Consider the following 22,925-nt stretch of genomic DNA (forward strand, 5'->3'; position numbering starts at 1 on the left):
TCTTTCACTTGTAGCTTTCACAGTAAATCCTGTTTCTCTGGCAATTAAAGAGATAAGCCTGGAGTGCTTTTTTTGTTTGTTTTTTTTACCTTGGTGTCTCCATGTCAAGGCTTTATTTGTAAGTAGAAAAATAGACTTTCTCTGTCATTTAGGGGCGGAGTTAAGACTGTGAAATGAACAGAAATCTCCTGGTAAAACTGAGTCCTCATCTGGTAAATTCAACTTCCCTGAAAGCCATTCTGTAGATGGTGAATGCTGGCTGGTCCCAGCCATACTCTCCTTCAAAGAGGAGGGACAGAGAAAAGAAAAAGTTAACGTCGGTCAACATTTACCTTGTGTGGATTTTCTAGTCTATCGCTGTCCTTGTGACTGACCTGGATCATTACTGCTTGCATGTTGATCATATCACAAAGCATGTCCTTGTGGTCCCTTCACTTATTTAAAGACGTCTTGGCCTGTCCTTCAAGGTTCCTCACCATCCACCCCAACCTGCGTTTGTAGACGTCACTCCTCCTACCCCTTTGCAGATATCTTGTACTCCGACAAAACCACATCCCTCACTTGGCCTGTCCAGGGCTGGGCTCTCATCCCACCGGGCCTCGTTTTGTCCTGTGCCCCCAATGAGAAGTGTGCCTTGTCCCTTTCATTCATTCTGCTCATATTTAATGAGTTCCTGCTAGGTACCAGCCCATGTGCTGGGTTCTGGAGATGCAACACTGAAACACCATCCCTGTTTCCACATCCCCAAACTATTCCATTTCTTCCAAACCAAGCCAAGTGTGTCAACGAGGTGCTTCCTTTACTCTTCTAGCTAGAAGTGTTCTTCCCACCTCCGTACCTCCAGAGCTTTTTGCTTATGTGCATCTATCATGGTATTCACCCCGTTTCTACTTTGCATTCCGTCTATCTGTGAGTGAAGCTTACCTTCCTTGCTAGAATTTCTAGAAAGCAGAGCCTATAGCAGAATTCACCTTTGTATCCTCCATAGTACTTAATGCAACCATTTACTCATTCAACAGATATATTGATTAGCTACTCTGTGCCATCTACTGCTCAGGACATTCTATAAATATTGATATTTATAGATACCTTTTGGATGCACGAAAAATAGGGACCTCAGAAGGATTATCTAATGTTAAGACTTGAGAGCAGAAGAGGCTTTATGAGGTTGAAAAGGTGTCTCCTCTCTGGAGGGGAATGGGTAACACCCCTTGAGGTTTGACTTTTTAAATTGCATAGAAGAAATGTTGTATTTCTGCCAGAATAACTTATTTCTGTTAGACCTAAATCGGAACCCTTTCTTTAGTTAATGATTAACTAGGTCTCTTTTGCTTGGATCTCCTTTTGCATCTAAAATTCTCCTGTCAACCAATGTCAGGTTAAAAACCGATTTCAGATTTTGTAATGTTAAGCCCTGCAACTTCAAATTCTAAAATCTGTAGTTGACTTTTAACCAAAAGAAGATTAAGCCTAGCCTGACTGTAAGCTGCTTACCACATTTTGTAGTTGTTTTTCACAAAATCTGCAGTGGACATTTTTGTTTGGATCATAAGAACATCAAAGTGTTTTGTATTTTTGTATTGCTAAACTTCTGAAACCTCCAAATCACATCGATTGGTTTACTGACTTAATATTGACTATTTTGAGTTTGTGATTGCTTTAGACTCTTGCATTTTGAAAGAAAGAAGTTAAGTACAGTTTGTTGATTGTACTGAAGTACTCAGTACTGCTTGTGCCTGTAACTTCAGTTTATCTGGTGCTGCCCCTTTTAAAAGAAGAACCCTAAAAAGCTATCAAACGTGCATTTTGAGATGCCCATGGTGACGAATTCTTTCGTTTTCCTTTTCAGAATGAAGACCTAAATGACCTCAGCAAATCCTCCTTTAACTCATGGGTCCCCAGACTCTAAATATTTCATGATTCACAACCAGGACCTCACATCTTCCTCCTCAGTAGATGGTACGATGCACCCATTTCAGTTTGTTTACTTTACACAATCCTCAGGAGTTTGTTGACTGAACTGCACGTTCTATATCGTGCCAAGAAAAAAGCACTGTGACACCAGAACAATGAGTCTGCATAAACTTCATCTTCAACCTTAAGGACTTAGCTGGCCACATGAGCTGATGTGCCCCCCACCGTGCCACGAGAGAATGGGTTTACGCTCATTGCATTTACAAGACACATTTCATCTGCTGCTGAAACCGTGTACGACAGAGCATCATTGTAAATTATTTCATACGGAACTGTTTGCTTTGGGTGGAGAGAGTATTAAATATTTAACATAGGTTTTTGATTTATAAGTGTAATTTTTTTAATTAAAATGTAACTTTTCTTACAGCACATCTTTTTTTGGGATGTGGAACTGAGGTATACAATGTTCTGTTGTAAAGAGTGGAGCAAATGCTTAAAACAAGGCTAACGAGTAGAATAGGGTACGATCCTTGTTTTAAGATTGTAATTCAGAAAAGTAATATAATAAGAATCATAGTGCCATAGATGGTTCTCAATTGTATAGTTCTATTTGCTGATACTATCTCTTGTAATATAGCCCTGATGTTGAGCTGAGATCCTTACAAGAATTGATCTTAATTTTGTATTTTTTTTTTCTGTAAGGCAATAGGCCATGTTAATTAAACTGAAGAAGGATATATTCTACTGGGTATTTTCAAGTGTCAGCTTAAAATTGGCAATTGAATGGAAGCAAAATTACAAGAAAAGGCAATCAGTGTCTTCCATTGTATATACTGTAAAGAGGAGGCGACATGGGTGATCCCTTCGAATCAAAAGCTCTCTTTGGAATGAACAATGTGGGTGTTTGTAAATTCTGGAAATTTCTTTCTATTCATAATAAACTAGAGACTGTTGATCTTTTCTTCTCCCCTCCCCCACTTCTGTAAGCTTCCTGTTCCATTGCCACCATTTTTTTTTTCCGTTGCACACGTTAGGATCTTTCATTTCCTGCACTGTCTCTAGAAAGATGTAAGACAAGTGAATACTTGTCTTTCATTTCTAACCAGAAATTAAAATTCCAGAACGTGTTTTTTTATCATGACCAGGGCTACATGTCACTTTCCTTAAGACTCTTATCTCATGTTTTCTGAGAATGTCCAGTGTTACATTATTTAACTGAATGTAATTTGGTCCATTTGCCCTGGTGGCTACTGGCCTATGCGTGATTAGTTAATAAAACCCAGGGCACAGAGAGCACATCAAAGCATAATGACCTGCTATGGAAACATCTAGCCAGCAGTGAAAATGTTAATCCTTTTCTTGTTTGGAAGGTACACACATCTTGGAATTTTTCCTTGTGAAAAAGAAATGGCAATGGACGTACTTCAAGAAATTGCCTACAGAGTTTTGAATCTTTGACCAGGAAACTTCCTAAAGGTTCAGTGAAATTAAAGCTAGTATCAGACTTGCCCGGAGTCCATGTAAACTCTCTATCAGGAAGTCCCAGCCCTGCTATTGAGAGAAGCAACATTTTCTTTCACTGAAGGGTTGATCTCCCTGGGTGGGAGAGGGGCTGCCAGGAAGGGGCCAGGGTTGGGGGCCATTGCAGTGGCTGCTCATCAATGGGCCAGGTACCCCCTGCTCTACTCAAAAGGGAGTGGAGATCAATGGAACCCCTCACCCTGCTGAGACCTGTGCTACTGTTAACGCAGCCGGACGGCATGTACCTCGCAGACTCTTGTACAGTGTTCATTGTTGCAGATTCTAATCGTTTGCATGCTCTTCAGTTTCTAAGATAAAGAGGTCTGTAGTCATAAGAATCCATTGTTTTCAAGGAACTTACTGAATGACATCATTTCCTATTAGGAGAGAACACTACCGATTTTAAAAATTTGATATGAAAGTTTTTTTTTTTTTTACTCTTTATAAAAAAGACTTTCATAGTCAAACTTTCATTTTTCAAGTATTTTGACTCTTACTCTTGCTTGTGTAGGAAGGAGACAAGCTGTCCACTCTCTTCTGTTGAAGACATAAATAATTAAAGAGAAATCAATGAACGAAGTCAGCCCCACCCATTTTCCTGTAAAGGTAGTTATTATTTCCAAAGGAACCTAAACTTTGACTATGTATTACCAAGATACCTCTGCATGTGGGGTTATCAACATATTCTGGGTGAGAACAAGAAATGAACCAGACTGGAAAAAGCCATCTCTTGGTTTCTGTTTCACTGCCGTTTTGTTGAGTCAAACAGTATCAAGGTAGGCATTCTTATTTAAGCTGCTTCTAGTGGTCCCCGAGCTGGGTTTTCTGGTGGTATCAAACTTCACCCATTTAAAACTGGAAGTTGTTGGTATTTAAGGCAAAAACTCTTGCTCTGTCTACATGAGGGGTTGACCTTTAGCTGCTAAGTCCTTGTGTTCAGTTCCTATTCAGGAGACTTGGCTTTTATCCATTTCAAAGTATTTGTAGGCCAGCCAAAGGCTTACATTAATGGGACTTCGAGTGGCCTCTGGTTAACCTGTAAGTTAGTGGCTTTTCTTCATGAGACCAACCTTTTACAGTGTTCTTTCTTAGAGACTTAGGCAGAGTTTTAAAATTCTCCTTTGTGGAAAGAACAAATATGTTCCATGACTTTGATGATATCTTTATTCTGAGCAAAAGAAAATAAAAGTCCTAGAACCAGCTAAAAGTGAAGAGAATCCATTAATGATCAACCACCTGAGTCAATAATGACAATTCAGTACTGATGTTACATTTGTGGCTGTTTCTTGCTAACTTTCAAAGGTCAGGGACTCTCTTGACTAATCTACGTTGACTGCAAAAATGGATTTTCTAAAAATCATCTAGCCAGAAGTAGAGATTTTTAACTTTTCTTTCACTGACGCTTGCCTCCTAGCTGTCTTTTAAATCTGAGACATTTAAAGTATTAAACAGCTTTACTAAACTATAAGAAACAGTATTTGACAATACTGAGGCCCTGTTTTGTTCAATCTTGCATCCTGAATGCAATACACCGCGTAGTTGAAAACTTTCATTTTTACTCACTGCAGATGGTTTCAAAATGGGGGAGGGGAGCTCATCATCCACTGATAACAGAGCCACGAAAAATGAGATTAATGTGCAATGTTCCAACTGCTTTGTCAGGGCTCTGTAGGTCAGTCCGTCACACAAGGAGGCACGGAAACCAGAAACACTGCAGGAATTAAGACCTTGACTGGGGAGAGACAGGACCATCTGGAAGGCATGGGAAGGAGAATGGATAGAGACCAGATAGAAACTTGCTCCTTTGCAAGGACTTGACAGGGGAGTAAGTGTTCCTAGGACCTCATGTATGTTAGTTGCAGTATGAATGCTGCATTTATATAGGCTGCTGAGAAATTCGAAAGGAAGAAGCATACACTTCTAGGGATGTGAGGAAATGTGACCTTGCCAGATGTAAGAGAATGACCTCCACTCTGTGAGCTTGGTCATGGAGGGCAAATAGAGCCTTGTGGTCAGTAGACCATCAAGGGGTTAAACACTTGGTGCCATTGGTCATTTCCAAAGCCAAGTCAGAGAAGATCATGAGGGTCCTTCTATAGCTCTGTAAATCAGTCTCCTATGGATGGATAGAGAAGGTGTGGGTCAGATGGCATACTGGATTCCTTCCCTACTTGTAACCAGAGCATCAAATTAGGTGCTGGGAAGTGGTGGAATGATGTTGGAGGTGTTTGACTCTACTCTTAATGAAATTTATCAGTAATCAAGAGCTTAGAATTAGCTAATACGATTAGAAAAACATAGGGCATAGCTGGAGAGTTGTCTTCCTTTCCTAGTTCATTGATTATGGCATCTGCGATGTATACACCAAGAGATCTGGTACTGTAGACTTTGGCTATTCACCTGGCATTTAAATCTCTCTCTTTGTTTTTGTTGTTAATTTCCCCAGTGTTAACCAATATGCCACATGATAGGACAAATTCAGTAAACAGGAAAACTTGTCTGTATTTGTATAGACATCTTTAGTGCTTTTTTTTTTTTTTTTTCTTTTTAGAACTTTGTTATTGGCTTAAGAATGTAGTTCCCGGAACCATTTTTCTTACAAAGTTCTTTCCTTACACGTCTTGGCTACAGGGTGGGCCAAATTAAATACATATATATTTTTTCATTTAATGTATGTGCAGTTTGGTTTATCATCTTAAGATGGTGGTGCTGCTCATGGTGCTACTTCATCTGTGTTCAAGAGGACCAATGCATGGTCTATATTGCTACCAAAACATTTATTGTATATATGTGTATAACATATGTATTATGTATATATGTAATGGATACCAGGCCAGGTATATATTTTTATTTAGATTCACTTTTTCCAAGTTTTCTTTATAGTGTTATGCTTATTTTCAGTTTTTTTTTTTCCCCCCTGATTCTGTCTGGTACTTAGAACTGTAGTGTCTTCATCGTTAATTAAAGAAAACTGTCTAAATGAATTCACGGATGTGAATGCTAGTGATCCTTCATGTTTTTGATTATGGGACATGAAACAGAAACTGCCAATTAAAGTTTTCTGCGGCATTTGATTGGGTAAGAGCAGTGTGACACTGTTTAACATACTTTAATAAATGATTTTGGAATGGATAGGTTTACCTCACCCTGTCCCTCTTCACTTGGCTTCCAATGGCCAAGAATATAAAGAAAAGACCTCCGAAAAGATTGTGAGTTGCTTTTGTTGGTGGTGGTGTGATGGGAAGAGAGAGAGGGGAGCAAAAATCTATCCTCCCTGGGGTGGAAAGGTATGTGTTCTGTTGAGAGGCACTAGAACAGCCTTGTCAACCTTCAATGAAGCTCTTGTTCTGATGCAGGTTGCCTTGGAGGGGACCTCGGGACGGGGTCTGAGATGGTTAGGATCATCTGGGTAGCATTTGAAAAATTTTCATCAATGGCCAGGCCAACTCCAGAGATGCTGATTTACTTTGTCTGGGATGGGGACTAGGCGTCAGTTGCTGCTGCGGCTGCTTTTTATCTTCTCCAGGAGACTCCAGTACAGGTCAGGGCTGAGAACCGCTGCAGGGAAGTGTTGCCCAAACTTGTCTGATGACTAGAGCCACTTACTCGACATGCTGATTCCCTGGAGCTGTCTGGGAAAGTATGTATGTCTAAACAGGTGACTCTTGTGGTTGGCACGTCTGGAAAATCCTGATTTCTGTACAAAGGGAGGCTTTTGGATTGTTTCACCACTAGAATGGATAGAACACCAATGGTTTTTGAAAATAATAAACCATGTTGCCAATATACAAACAGCCAACTCCCCCACTCCTCCCAAATTGAGCTTTCTTGCTTAAACAATTTAAATAGATGATTGGCGTGTCTTATGTTGTTAGGGTAGACTCAAATTATTGAACATTTTGGAAACAGATTCGAGATTAATTTTTTTAATTTATTTACTTTTAACGAGCATGGCGCTCCATGAGAGTAACAAGACTGAGTTTTCTGTCTTTTCTATCCTTATTTGGTGCACCAGGCCAGAGGAGTCTTCCTTCTGCCTGGCACGCATAGTAAATGAAATTTTTATTGTTAAGAAGCAGCATGCAACATGATTGAATAAATGCTTGAAGTCATTATTTCATCTTCACTTTATATTAGCTTTCTCCATTTATTCTTTAAAAAAACAAAAACAAAAAACTGGTTTTTTCCCTGCTAGTGGTATTGCAAAGCAAACATCACTCTAACTTCTATTGAAATTACAAGTAAACATCACTAATTAGTATTAAGTTGAGGGAAGTCTAGTTGGAGTGAATTAATGGTGCAATTTATAGCATAATTGTCTTATTACCTTTACACATATACAGAAACAAACTATGGCAAGTAAAGTGTCAATAAAATGCCTGCAAGAATGAACAGGCCAGGAGAATTTGTAATTACCTCACTGATTCTATTATAAACAATAGCAGCATTTATTCTGCATTTATTCTAGATTAGCCACCAGGATGTACAGCGGTTATCTCATTTTATCCTTTCAGCAACCCAGAGGTAGATACTATCATCTATCATTTCTCTATTCCCCAGACAGGCAAGCGAAGAGAGAAGGGGCATGACTATGGTCAAGGGATACTATGGGATGGAGCAGCCTCTCAACCGTGGACTGCTTGATGGCAAAGCTTGTATTCTCATCAATGCCACTGCAAGTCTCTGGTTTCCAAATTCTTTAAAAATTTAAATTCTCTACATTAAAAACACTATCACTACAGCTTCCTTGTATTACTAACTTACTGAGCAAATATGATCTCACACAAGCCAGAGAGGAAACCTCTCTCCAACTTATAATTTTTACCCTACAAAGTAACAGACCCTTATTACACTTATTTCCATTCTTTATCTTTGTGTCTAGCTTAGTTCATTCCTGTCCAAAGTCTTTTTGTGCTTCCCCATTTGTTCCCTCAAGAAGTTCACCCCTCTTCAGCAACACAATAGAGATAACTTTATTTTAGGAACATAGCAGGACAGTAGGTGAGATGTGAAAGCCACAAAAAAATCCAAGCACCTGTGTTTTTAGGCATCAGCTTTTACATATTGCCTCCTGTAAACTCGTTAAATCAGAACTCCTTACCTTCCCTAGTGTGGATACTGATGATTAGATAAATGACCAAGATGGGCAATAGGAAAAAAGTGGGGTCATCTGAGCTGGAGAGAGTCCTGACCTGAAGTGACAGAATGGTCAAAGCTTCCTCAATATAGGAATCCCCTCTCATCCCCTCCCTGCAGGGGAGGGAAAGGTTTTCCTTGACTCTCTTAAGGTCCCTGGCTGGGTCTGAAAATTAAACTGACAAAGACGAATTAACAAGAGAAAAACATACAAATTTATACATACGCATTTTTACATGACATGGAGCCTTCCTAAGGACCCGAAGAAACAGCTAGCTGAGTATTTTTGTGCTGGGTTTGATGGAGCGTGGACCCTCGTGGAGGGATATGATAGGTTAAGGAGTGTGAGGTTAGCATGCTGAACTGGGGGAAAATTCGCAAGGCCTGTCTGTTTGCATTCTTCTTGGCGTCTCTTTGTCTTTGGAGATAAGGATGGTCCTTTCCTGAGTGTAGGGAGGGCACTTCTCACATGAGGGTTTTATGACCTGTCTCAGGGGCGGATGGCGAGAGAAGGTCAGAGTGACCTTCCTGCTGCTGCTGTTTTCTCAAACTCCTTCAGCTTAAAATATTCAGTGTGCCAAAGGGCTGTATTTGGGGGTGGCATGTCCTGAACCCCGTGAACCCACAGTGCTTCTCAAAGCTTGGACTGCACACTACCTATACAGAATTTCCTGACAGGCTTATTATAACATAGAGATTTTAACAGGGCCTCAGGAAACTATATTAGTAACAAGTTGTTTCCGCAACACACGCACGCGCCCGCGTGTGCGCACACACACACACACACACACACACACTCCTTCTCTCCGAGGCTGCTCTACACCCTGACCTTGCTGGAATGTGTTATTGGCAGTCACTAGGCCCTATCCTTTCCACTCCCTTCTCTGTGTAAGTTGCTCCAAATCTCAAGCACCACAACCTCTAACTGTAAATGTGAGAGAAGTGATATTGCTAGAGTTTCTCATGGCTCCTGAAAAAATAATCTATAAAGTAGAAATTAGTAAAATTAGTCTAAACTTACGTAGGAATTAGCATAAAAATGCGAGAATTAGGTAAATTTGCACTTACCGTAAATACAGCATTATCTTGATTCTATCAAACAAAATCCCGAACAAAACAAAAGAGCTCAAAATATTAAAAAGTGGTATGTTTGATGGATGATTTTTTTTTAACATCTTTATTGGCGTATAACTGCTTTACAATGGTGTGTTAGTTTCTGCTGTATAACAAAGTGAATCAGCTATACATATACATACATCCCCATATCTCCTCCCTCTTGCATCATTTTTATTTTATCTTTTCTATTTTTCTGTAAGTTTTTACAATGATCATGTCTCATTTTCATAATGAGAAAGAAAACAAAATATTGTTAAAAAAAAGGGGGTCTGGGACTTCCCTGGCACTCCAATGGTTAGGAACCAGCACTCCCAATGCAGGGGGCACAGTTTCCATCCCTGGTCGGGGAACTAAGATCCCACATGCTGCACTGTGCAGCCAAAGAAAAAAAGGGTGGGGAGAGGTTGGGTGAGAATCTTAGTGAATCCCCACATGCTGGTATTACCATACATCTCAACACTCCGTGATCAATCAGTCAGGGGTCAGCCAGCTATGGCCTGTGAGTGAAATCCAATCCAGCTGCCTGTTTTTGTAAATAAAGTTTTATTGGAACATAGCTCTGCTCATTCATTTATGTATTGCCTATGGCACTACAACAGCAGAGCTGAGTAACTGTGACAAAAACCAAATGGCCCCCAAAGTAATACACTTCCTATCTGATCCTTTATAAAAATGTTTGCCCAGCCCTATAATAGATGTTTTTTAAGAGAGAGAATTGGGATGAGGCAAAGACCCTTGCCCTGGGCTTCTGAAATTCTCCTGGATCTGTACAAGGGGCTTTCTGGAATGCTCCTGCCACAATTACAGTGCTGTTGGACAGAGTTTTTTTGTTGTTGTTGTTGTTTTTTAACATCTTTATTGGAGTATAATTGCTTTACAATGGTGTGTTAGTTTCTGCTTTATAACCAAGTGAATCAGTTATACATATACATATGTTCCCATATCTCTTCCCTCTTGCATCTCCCTCCCTCCCACCCTCCCTATCCCACCCCTCTAGGTGGTCACAAAGCACAGAGCTGATCTCCCTGTGCTATGCAGCTGCTTCCCACTAGCTATCTATTTTATGTTTGGTAGTGTATATATGTCCATGCCAATCTCTCACTTTGTCACAGCTTACCCTTCCCCCTCCCCATATCCTCAAGTCCATTCTCTAGCAGGTCTGTATCTTTATTCCCATCTTGCCACTAGGTTCCTCATGACCTTTTTTTTTTTTTTTTCCCCTTGGATTCCATATATACGTGTTAGCATACTGTATTTGTTTTTCTCTTTCTGACTTACTTACTTCACTCTGGACAGAGTTTATTACTGTCTCTTAATCCCTGTGGAGCTGATCCTTGAAGTGCTAAAAGGACTTCTTTAAGTGTCGTCTACCAACACTAAACTACTTTTACCGTTAGGCACGCAGAGCTGAAGCAGAGTAAATCTCGGATGATACTTTTTCCTTTTGTTGCCTCAGTTTTTCTAGATTAACAGCCAAAAAAAAAAGGAGAAATCATTAGTTAAAAGTTATCGTTTTCAAATAGAAGTTGGGTTTCCCTAAGAGACTCCAAAAGAAGTTCAAAGTAGACTGTGGTCGGTCTCCAGAACAGCAGGCAGGACCTCAACCAATAGGAGAGGCAGTAAACAGGCCTCCTCTTCCAGTCTCTTTCTCCAACTCGTCATCAGCTGCAGTGCTAAGAATGAAAACAGTGCCAAGAGCATGAATTCAGGTCAGGAAGATAATACCTGATAACCTATGAGATGAAGATAACATATTTGAGAATTGTTGGATTAAAAAAAAAAAAAAAGCTTTGTTATAAATTGTCATTAGATAGGAACACAATTCCTTGGTATTTTTAAATTATAAAATCCCACTACTTATTCATTCACCACACCCGTGATATTATTTGAGAACTATTATATGCTATGATGTGGCACAAGGACCCAGTTCTTGGCACTCCCGTATTAGTTCTGGAAGTGATCTCTGATCTCAGTGTGTCTGGACCACTTGTTTTATGGGTAAGAAAACTGGATTTCTGTTCCACCCGCATTTAATGTGACTTTATTTTAGAACTGTATCTGTACCAGATTGATTAAAACAGATTCTAAAAGGGCTTTAACGCCCCCTCTCCTGGCGAGGTTTGAGGTGCGCTCGTGATCCAGCATGCAGTGTGAGAAGTGTGTGCGCAGATTGGGAAGTCCTGTCCTGGAGGGTTGCTGAGGTCGACCTGAGAGTCAGCAAGGTGGCGAGCAGGAGACAGGGACAGTGTTGAAATGGGACAGCTGTAAGGACCGGAAAGCTGGAATGAGGGAATCAGAGCGGCCAGGTGGGAAGTCTCCCGTACCCAGCTTTCAAAGAGACCAGAAAGCATCAGAGAATCTCAGAGGGTTACTGCTGGCCGGAATCTTTTACTTATCAATGGTACAACTCGTTGTTCTCACGTAAAGTCAAGGATCTTAGGTCCCCCGTCTCCTGCCCATGAATTGAGAACGCCTCCTGGATCAGGTAGAGTGAAAACCCGAGTAACACTCATGGCTCACATTTATCAAGCATTTCCCCACACGCCCGTCGCTGGTCACGGATCAGCTCGTGTGCCTTCGTCCCAAAGGTTTGTAGCTATTACATATAACCCCATTTTAGAGAGTAAAATAATCTAAGGTCTAGAAGGGAACTTGTCTAAGTCACTCAGTGGGTAAGTGTAGTGATGAGGTTCCAACTCAGTTCCCTCCAACTTCAAACCTTTACTTCCAGAGTTTAACAGTTCAAAGACATGGAAACTGGAAAAATTAAAAATCCATGTTCATTGAAATCCTGATATACTTTTGTGACACTGGGTTGTCAGAAATGCCATGTGGAAAATTCTCTCTTTTTTTTGTTTTGTATTTTGTTTTGTTTTGTTTTGTTTATTTTAAATTGCTGACTTCCCTTTATTCGGCCTTCAGGTGCTAATAGATGAATGATAAATCTATTTAAAAATAAGTTTTTGGCTTCCACATATTCCCATTGCTATTATTAGATGTTTAATTATGCAGCCACGGGGAAAGTTCTCAAGGCGCAGTTCCATTGCTGGACACAACCTGTACCCCTCTCCCACTCCCACCTCCCCAGTCTAACTTTCTTCTCTACACTTTTGCTTTTGGGGGCTTCTGGTTAAGTTGGGATGCAAGTGCTCCTCAGCTTTCTCTCATTAACCTCTTGAAGCTCTACTAAATAGAGCTTCCCATTTGCTTTTCACAGAAGATGGCAGCCAAATACACACACACACACACACACACACACACACACACACACACACCATATCATACCACTCATACACACACACACACACACACACACATACCGTATCATACCACTCATACACACACACACACACCACAGCCCCCCTCCTTCCCCATCCCATCATAAAATTCAAGGAGGAAAAGTTAATGATGCATCTAAAATAGCTAACTTGTTTTTTTACGTCAGCAGCATGTTTCTGGTTTAAATTCAAATTGTTCCTTTAATTTTACATCCCCCTTTCATCACTACCACACACCAACTATTCCAGTTAGCAGGGTCCCATGCCCCATATGTAAAAAAAAAAAAGTAGAGTTCTGAATCTGGTTTACTTCATCTGTTGAAAAAGAAAATAAGTTTGGCTGAGCTAAACAAACTTCTTCCTGAATAGAGTAACCTTACTATTTGTGTTTGCTGAAATGTTTGACAGATGGGAACCCGAAGGGGATGTTTCTTTTAGTGACTGTGGAATACTTCAGCTCTCATCTTTGCTTTGCCACTGACTGAATGACTTTGAGCAAAGCACTTCTCTCTGGCTCGCTCCTTCTTTGTTTATAAAATAGGAGAATTATCTGATCTTACCCTGGGGTTCAGAAATTTGTCAACACTCTAAAATTGAATGTACTGTTTTTCCCGTGTATAGCTGTGTGTATTTTTTATTCCTGGGGAGGGGGCACTGTGACTTCCAGTGGATTCTTTAAAGATTCAAAACAGAGAGATGGTTTCTTAGAATCACAGAATTTCATAATGTTTATGATGCCCTAGCAAATTTTATAGAATTAGGGACTGGCCTAGGGCAAAAGAGTAGGTCAGTAAAGTTTGTCCCTACTTCTTTCTCCCCTCAGCTCTACACGTGGGTTGAGGTTGGGTATTCCCCCTTTGCCAAATGTTTTCTTGGGACCCAGGGTCTCTCTGGAGTGGAGACAACACTAATTGCTAATAGTGGGGTTTTAGGTATCCATATGGAGAGAAGTTTAGTAGGAGATGTTTAGTTTACTTGGAGCAGATTTAGTGCTTTATAGGCACTGAGTCTTGAAAAGGAAAATGGTGAACTGGTCCCTTGTCCCTTTATGTAATTAAAATAAAACTTTACTTTGACAATGACATGAAACTTGCATGTTTGCAATGAAGAAAGCTTATTTCTAGATTTTCTGAAAAATTTTAATTCTGGATACATTCATCAAAGCTAAACTTTTTCTCCTTTGTTTTTGGGAGATGGGGTTCCTGGTTGGCTGTTGCTCTCAAGACTTGCCGGGGATTAACACCCCGTTCTCACATCTCTGAAGTCACCTCTTGTAGGTAACCACCTACTCTACCCGTACATGAAGTTGGCTCTGGCCCACCCTCTGATGAGCATTGCTTAGTTGTTAGCAGAAAAAGAACGAAAGCAGGAAAAGAATGAAAGAATTTCCTTCGGGCTGACCAACAACTCCTACTTGTTGTTACTAATGGGAAATCTATTTTTACTCTTCTGTGCCCTAGCAGTGGAGTTGATCTTCATGACACAAAGAAACCCTCAGCCAAAAATTTAAAAAGAGCATTTCTCTTTGGAAATTAAAAACTCAAAATATCTTCTCTAGGAAACTACACTACAGTATTTCAGGTAAGAAGACTATACCCACTGAGTGTGTTCTGTTAAAATGTTGAGCCTCCAATGAGAACATAATCGATTATCAAAGACTTTCACCAAAGATGACCATGCAGTTGAAATCTGCCATTTAATTTTTTCTGTGTGGTTGAGGAGTGATGAGTTTTTGTTCTAGAAAAAGGCTGTAGTGTTGGAACCAGACACTCCTAGGCCAACCTGGAAATCCCATTGACTAGCTGGGAGACTGTGGGAAAATGGTCAACTTCTAGGAGCCATAGTTTTACCATCTGTAACGTAGGGATGATGACATTTACTTTGCAGAGGTTTGGAGAGCGTTCAAGGCATTCTAACCATATGCAGAGCACTTGAAATAGTGCTTCACCCATAACTGGTACCCCATACATTGGAAACCTTGTAGAATAATTTTAATTATAAACATTTTTACAATTTTTGGACAAAATCTCTTCCTTCATGCCAAAACAGTTGGGTCTACCTTTTTATAACTGTGAAGTTTAAAAGGCCTTAGGCACAAGGAGTCTTCCTTGCTTGAAGTCTGCAGCCTACCTTTCTGGTGAAAAAGGCCTGTGGTGCAAGGAGGTTTATGATGAAACCACAGATGGACTATTGCCATCACGGCGCCCCTTGTCGGAAATGCACTCATGCAGCTTCCTGAGCCCAAAACTGACACCAATGAGGAAACTGGACATTATGAATGATGAACATATTAGCTAGTTCTGCCTTTAATTGCAACTATTGCATTACTTTCTTTAAGATCTGAGCTGAGGTTAGAAATGGTCATCCCATCCAGGTGTGCTCACCTTTAAGTTGGATTCAAATATGGTCCCTGAGTCTCCCACTCTCACACTTCTTGTTCATCCAAACACTGCTATTTCGTTCTGCTCCATAAGCCTTCTATTGGAGATGTTTGTCTCGTAGCAAATACCCCCTGCACCACTTGGCCCCTGGGGTTGAGTTCACTTCTTTTTATATTTAAGACCAAAATTAATGAAGAAAAATATTTAAGATAAGACTGTTGTTTCTGCTTCATATATAGTCTAGATTCTCCTCACCACAGTGTTCTTACAGAGGACGGTGTCCAGGGGGACCTGTCACTGAGGCCGTGAAAGGAACACTCTCTGGAAGACGCAAGGGCCGGGCTCTGGCCCCCTCCCCCCGTCTCGTTTCTAGCCTTCACCTACTGCCTATCATTTCTCTTTCCCTTCATTTCTGGGCTGGGCCAACCTCTCATGGCATTATTTTTAGTTCTCCTACCAAAACACTGACTTGTTTCTCCCATGGTTTCTTTTTCCCTTGACCGGGGATGTGAGATGACTTTTCTCCTTGTACGTTCAAGGGCGTCGGGAACATTGTGTGCTGATGTTTAACCCCTTGCATTTCCCCGAGGTCCTTTGTTCAGTTGCTCACGAGCTTTTAGTTTTTTCCTGGCTTGTGTGTTTTGTCCAGACTGCAGTTTTCTGGAGCTTGGCCGGCCGCTTTGTTTTGGGGAAGCTTATTGCTTCACAGGGAGACCATCTGACAATTGTTATCTGTCACCTGAGAGACAGAACTGCCAGCATTGGGAGCCAGAGGCAGCGATGGGCGGTGCTTCTCACCGACCTCCCACCTCCCCAGCCCCCGCCATCGTCTGGGACGACCCGAGGAAGGGGACCAGTGTGACACCAAATGTTCACGGGAGGATGAAGATTTCTCCACCCACCAAGGCCGGCCTCGGTCTCTCCTTGAGCCCCCGACAAAGGGGAGAACCATCAGAGTCGTCTGTATGGAAGTCTGTACTCTGATCTCCCTCCCTCCTTCCAGCTCTCTCCTCTGTCTCCCCTCCCATCATCCTTCCCTCCCTTTATCTCTGCCACAAAAGTCTTCGGGATGCCTGTGGGGTAATGTCTCTCCAGGAGGCAAACACAATGGCAGATATAACACTGAGTACAAGCCAGTGGTCCATGGCTTCAAGAAGGCGCCCAGCCACAATGAGAATAAAATCCATGCTCTTTCCCACCAACAGCATAGGAGGGTTTCCTTTTCTCCACACCCTCTCCAGCATTTATCGTTTGTAGATTTTTTGATGATGGCCGTTCTGATGGGTATGAGGTGATACCTCATTGTAGTTTTGATTTGCGTTGCTCTAATAATTAGTGATGTTGAGCATCTTTTCATGTGCTTTGTAATATGGGAAAAGAAGCTAAAAAAGAGTGAATAAATATAGATGTATAACAGATTCACTTTGCTGTACACCTGAAACTGACACTACATTGTAATAAATCAACTATACCCCAAAAAATTTTTTTAAAAATTCACAAAGTGTATCAATAGTGCAAAAATAAAAATGGGTATAATGAAGAAAAATAAAAAATCCTTGCTCTTCATCAGAGCCAGCAATGAACCTAGGGGACCAGCCCCTGCCATCTCTTCCCATTCACCCCTCACCATGCCTTCCTTGGGTCACCCTGCTGTCAGCTCATTCTCACCCAGAGCCTCCACACTGATTCGACCCCCTCCTCCTGAAATGCTCTGGCTTTAGCACTTCTCATAGGTGCTTTCCTCTTATCCTGGTTTTAGCCCAAACGCTCCCTTCCCAGAGAAGCCTTTGTCTCCCAAAGCCTCTATCGCTCTCTTGCATACTTTTTTTAGTTTTTTCACAGAACTAATCTTCATCTGAAACTATCTCTGTGTTTATTTGTTTGCTTGTTTACTTTCTGCCTTTACCCACTCCCAAACTCTCTATCTTTTTCTCCATGTGGCCCCCAGTGCCTGACATGTTAGTCTGTTTTCAATAAATATCTGTTGAATGAATGGATAAATAGATAGACACTCTAGTAACAGGACATAAGAAATACAAAAATAACATCATAAATAATGAAAATAATGAAATAATCATTGACCTTTTTGGTATTTTACCAAGCACTGTGTTTTATGTATACTATCTCCAATCTTCAAAACAATTATGAGAGAGAGAGTATTACTTTTATATTTTGCCAAAAAAAAGGAGGCTCCCAAGAGTTGGTATTTTCCCAAGGCCACCCACCTTGTGAGCGAAGGACCTGGTATCCATCCTCAGACAGGTCTGACTCTCAAGCCAGCAGTGGTTCTTTCCTCTTGACCATGATGTCTCATACACGTAAACAACTATAATACAAGCCAGAAAGAGATAAGCTCCATGAGAGGTACAGATAAACTATCACGGGAATTCAGAGAAGGAAGACGTGGCCTCTGGATGAGGGCAACAGGAAAGGATTGTAACATGGTGGTTTTGCTTTTCGGGACCTCGGCCCCTGAAGACTCAAGAGAGGGAGGTAGGAGGATTTGGACAGTTGGAGGTGGAATGTGAAATCCTGGAGTGTGCTGAAGGAAAATACCAGAAGGCTACTGTGTGTGTGTGTGTGTGTATTACAGCAGAGAGTAAAAAGGTGAGAATGACAATATGAGTTTAAATTCTATTCTGAGAAAGCTTGTAAGTAGCTGTAGGAGGGCATATTTCCTTCTTTTATCCAGTTCTAACTTCGATTCTTCTTTCAAGGCAAAAGTACACATCTGTATCTATTAGAGTAAGAGCTTCATATAAACATCCATGATCCCCCATTTCTGTTTAAGCAGACCTTGCTATTTATCTACCAAAAAAATATATTTTCCTACTGAGTCACATTTCAATGTCAGATGTAGGCTGAATGTTCCCAGGCCTATCTAGTCTCGGGGGGTCACATGTGACCACTTTACCACTTAAATCCAAATTTTTGTGATCCAGTGTCTCTGTCTTTTCTAGTAGGATTTATGTCCCCTGCAAAGTCTCTGCCCAGATTTTCCTTGAGTTCTCAGGAAGGCACATCAGCTGTGTTCACACAAGTCCTCCTTGCTGGCACCGCTTTGCCTTCTCTCTGCTGCTGGATGCTGAAGTCTCCACAGGCTCTTGGACTCTGTGTTTTGGACCAAGTTTCCTGCTTAGGACTCCAAACCCAGAGTTCCTAGTTTCCAAACTGGCTGCATTCCTTTCAGTCCTCCTTGCAGTGGAGCCTCACAGGACAGGGACAAAGGCCTCCTCTCTTCTGAGGGCTAAGACCTGTGGGGGAGGGCTGGGAATAAGAATCGAAAGCACAGTGAAAGTTAGTCCTTTCACTGTGCTTTCATAATAGATTCCATTTAGATTGATACCAATATGTTGTTATGGAACTGAGTGTGAAAGTCATCAATCCTGATAATGTCAAGGTGATAGTGATAGTATGATGAAATGGAGGTCATTGTACATCACTGATTTCCTGATCTTTCAGGTGAAGACACAAAATTTATAATTTATAGCTGATAAAGCAAACAGTAGAAGTAAAAGTATATTTAAAGTAAAAGTATAAAGATAAACATAAAATTGAATAACGGGGAGGAAGCAACTATAATAATTGTGTTCTACTGGTTGCCTTTATAACTACAACCATATCACAGTTTAACATGACAAAGAGTGCAATTAGGAATGAGGATCTAATAGTTTTGAGTCTACATAAGCCTAAGAACAGAGTATCAACATGCACACAGAAAAATATTTCAATATAATATGTAGGCAGAAATACTTTATAGGAAGAGACTTTTCTGCATTCTTTTAGTCCATGACACATCAAGTGAATAAAAAGTAATAAAGGCAGTAGAAGATATAAATAACAGAATTAACAAGAGAAAGTCAATTGATATATATTATACACTGTCTCATGAATACAAAGCATACATTTTCCCCCAAGTGGACATGGAATGTTCACCAAAAAATAACTATATATTAGGACACAGAGAAAACTAAGTGAAGTCTGAAAAGTAGCATTTGTACAAAAATCATGTCCTGATTGTAATGGAAAAAAAATTAGAAGAAAAAAACCAAACAATAAAAGGACTACTCACCTGGAAAATTTTTTTAAAAAGTTTCTTAGTTAACACTTGAGTCAAAGAGGAATACAAAACCAAAATTACAGAATATTTTACCCTGCCTTGACCTCTCTATGTGGCCCTGTGGGGTCTGCTGTGTACTTCCTCCAGGACCTATGAGTAATAAGCATCTCTATTTCAATTTCTCCTGGTCGTTTGTTGAATTGTGGCTCACCATCCAGCACCCTGGGGCTCTAGTTAACAAAAGTTAATTTAACAGTCATAACACATGATTACAGAGGTTGGCATATCCAAACTCTGCAGGGCGAGCTGGTAAACTGGAGATCACAGAAGAGCTTCCTGTGCTGTAGTTTAAGCCTGAAAACTATTTGCTGCAGAATTCCCTCTCGCTCAGCAGGGGTCCATCTTTAGTTCTACTTGAGCCTTCACCTGATTGGATGAGGCCCACCCACAAGATGGAGGGTAGTCTGCTTTCCTCAAATCCACCAAGTTAAATGTTAATCTCGTGCCAAAACACCCTCACAAAAATATCCAGAATAATGTCTGACCACATATCTGAGCATCATGGCCAGCCAAACTGAAACATAAAGTTAACCCTCACCACTACACATCCAGTTAAGGTGTTTTTAGAAAATCTTGGAGAAAAATACATGTAGATCCATTCCAGGCATCTCAAATAAAGGTGAATATTAAATGGATTTAATTAGATAATTAAATTTCAAAGAAAAATTTAATAGAAAAAATACAGAAGAATATTTTTGTTACCTAGAACAGAGAAAGATTTTTAAAATTATACATCAAAAGTGAGAGCATAAACTAAAAATCTGAGATATTTAATTACATCAGAAATAAGGATTTCTGTTTAACAAACATCATCATGACTAAAGTGATGATGTTTGACTAAACATGATGTTTGTCATGACTAAATCAATGACAGCATGAGAGAAGGTATTTGCAATGGCTAAGCCAAGGACTAATATTTTAGTTTAACTTAATTTCACCAGATGAATTCTCACATAGGTTCCTAAGGGGCTAGGTACAATGATATTAATTCCTGAGCCTCTTGTGGTGGCAGGGGTCCTGGGTGCCCATCACTGGAAGAGTAGAGATGTACAGTTAGTGGGTGCACACCTTGGAGTTTATTGCACCAGTTAGAAGCAGTGGGTTCCATGTTTGCACAGTGACATGGATGGGTCTTAAACACAGTGCTTGAGAAAAAAGGTAACAAATGGAATGAAACATAGAAGTCAGCCCTCTGTATCCATGGGTTCTGAATCTGTGGATGTGCAAGGCTGACTGTACTGTGCCATTTTATGCAAAGGACTTGAGCATCATCGGATCTTGGTATCCATGGGGGTCCTGAAACCAATACCCTGTGGATCCGGTGGGATGACTGTAGCACAATAGCATTTATGTAAATCAAAGAATGCATGCACACAGAAAAACAATGCACAGTTTGCAAGGATATTTTTTTTTATAAAGAAATACATAAGAGATTGTCATACTAAGTGAAGTAAGTCAGACAGAGAAAGACAAATATCATATGATATCGCTTATATGTGGAATCTAAAAAAAAAGAACTTATTTACAAAACAGAAACAGACTCACAGACTTAGACAATGAACTTATGGTTGCGGGGGGTAAGGGTTAGGGGAGAGGGATCGATTGGGAGTTTGGGATTGACATGTACACACTGCTGTATTTAAAATAGATAACCAACAAGGACCTAATGTAAAAAAAAAATTAAATAAATAGATAAAAATAAGAGTACTAAAAAAAAAAGGTAAAAGAAAAATGTGTGTCTTAAGATAAAAGATCGACAATTCTGAGTGTATAATATAATAATATATATGAAGTGGTAAAAAGGTTTAAACATATAAAATCTAATACTTTGATAAACAGTATTATGTAAAAAAAAAAAAAGAAATACATAAAACATGTTAGAATGGTCTCCTATGAGGGAGAAGGGAAGGGGAGGGAATGTGGGGATGAAAAGGAAGAGATACTTTGAGAGAATAAATAAGAGGGGCCTTGTGAAACCAGTGATAATAATGTGCCATGAACATTATTATCAGAACATCAGAGTCTGATAAATCTAACTTTCTGTTCCTGAGGCTTAAAAAGCAAAACAAAACTGAAATATAAACTAGACATATAATACAAACAAAATAGAGAAGTTTGTGAAAGCCAAACCTTGGAAAGCCCCAGGCCCAGACGGTTTCTCAGAGAGGTTCTACCAAATCGTTCAAGAACAGATAACTCCAATGGCTGTTTCAGAGCAGAAAAGGGGAAAGCTTCAAAATGAACTTTATGAAACCAGGATAGTATTGTCCTCACAACGCAACAAAGATAGCACGACAAGAAAGCCATGAATAGTATGACACAGCTATCAAGACAAAAAGCCTGAATAAAATATTGGCAGACAGACTCCAACAACACATTACAAAATAACTCATCCCAATGAAGGGTTTACTTTAGGGACAAAAGGATGATTTTCAGATAGGAAGTTTAACATAATTTAGCAAATCAGTAGCTGAAACTATGAAGGTCATTTGTCCCAATATATGTGGAAAAGGCATTTGATAACATTTAATACTCATTTTTTTTTTATTGAAAAAAGGTTCCTTAACAAAATAGAAAGGACTGGAAAAGTGTAGAGTCATCAGTGGGACTAGTTACGTAAATTATGATGCATATACACGATGAAATGTTCGGTGCCTGTAAAAGAGAGTATTATGTATTATTGGTATGTAGAAGAGGAGAAAAAAACATATGTTTGTGTTGCCTTGCATATATAAATTTACAAACAATATCCAGAAGGATAATAAGAAAGTGAAATCATGGTTACTGGTGTGTGTGCACATGCGTGTGTGTTGGAGGGGAAGGATTGGAACCAAATGGGTAAGGAAGGCTTTTTATTGTATACCTTTTTGCACTTTTTGTTGTCTGAGTTAAATGAATCTATTACCTATTCAAAATATTAGATAGATAACTTGAAAAAGAAATGAAAAATTTGTGTTACTATGATTATATGTGCTCTCACTATAAGAGTGAATCCCTCCAATGATGCTTTCTGACATAGTCTTGGATTAAACTGAAAATAAATGAATGGTCACAACTATTTTGGAAGTGTAACCATTGGATTTTTTAATCTGGAGTGAATTTTTTTTTTTTTAATAAATTAACTTATTTATATTTGGCTGTGTTGGGTCTTCGTTTCTGTGCAAGGGCTTTCTCTAGTTGCGGCGAGCGGGGGCCACTCTTCATCGCGGTGCGCGGGCCTCTCACTATCGCGGCCTCTCTTGTTGCGGAGCACAGGCTCCAGACGCACAGGCTCAGTAGTTGTGGCTCACAGGCCTAGTTGCTCCGCGGCATGTGGGATCTTCCCAGACCAGGGCTCGAACCCGTGTCCCCTGCATTGGCAGGCGGATTCTCAACCGCTGCGCCACCAGGGAAGCCCTGGAGTGAACTTTAACAATCATCAGATAAAATCCAAAACCTCATTTGCCAAGTGAGAAAAGT

At 40.2% G+C, this 22,925-nt stretch overlaps 1 protein-coding gene across 1 annotated transcript in view; it reads left to right on the forward strand.

Annotated features, from left to right (window-relative positions):
• Nucleotides 1–6,419, forward strand: part of IRS1 (insulin receptor substrate 1) — a 66,238-nt gene extending 59,819 nt beyond the window's left edge. Inside the window, exon 2 of the mRNA XM_082396295.1 lies at nt 1,850–6,419. The gene's annotated coding sequence lies outside the window, so the exon portion shown is untranslated. The remainder of the gene's footprint in view (nt 1–1,849) is intronic.
• The last annotated feature ends 16,506 nt before the right edge of the window (nt 6,420–22,925 follow it).

The sequence above is a fragment of the Balaenoptera borealis genome (genome assembly GCF_965194805.1).
Source record: "Balaenoptera borealis genome assembly, chromosome: 6".
NCBI lineage: Eukaryota > Metazoa > Chordata > Mammalia > Artiodactyla > Balaenopteridae > Balaenoptera > Balaenoptera borealis.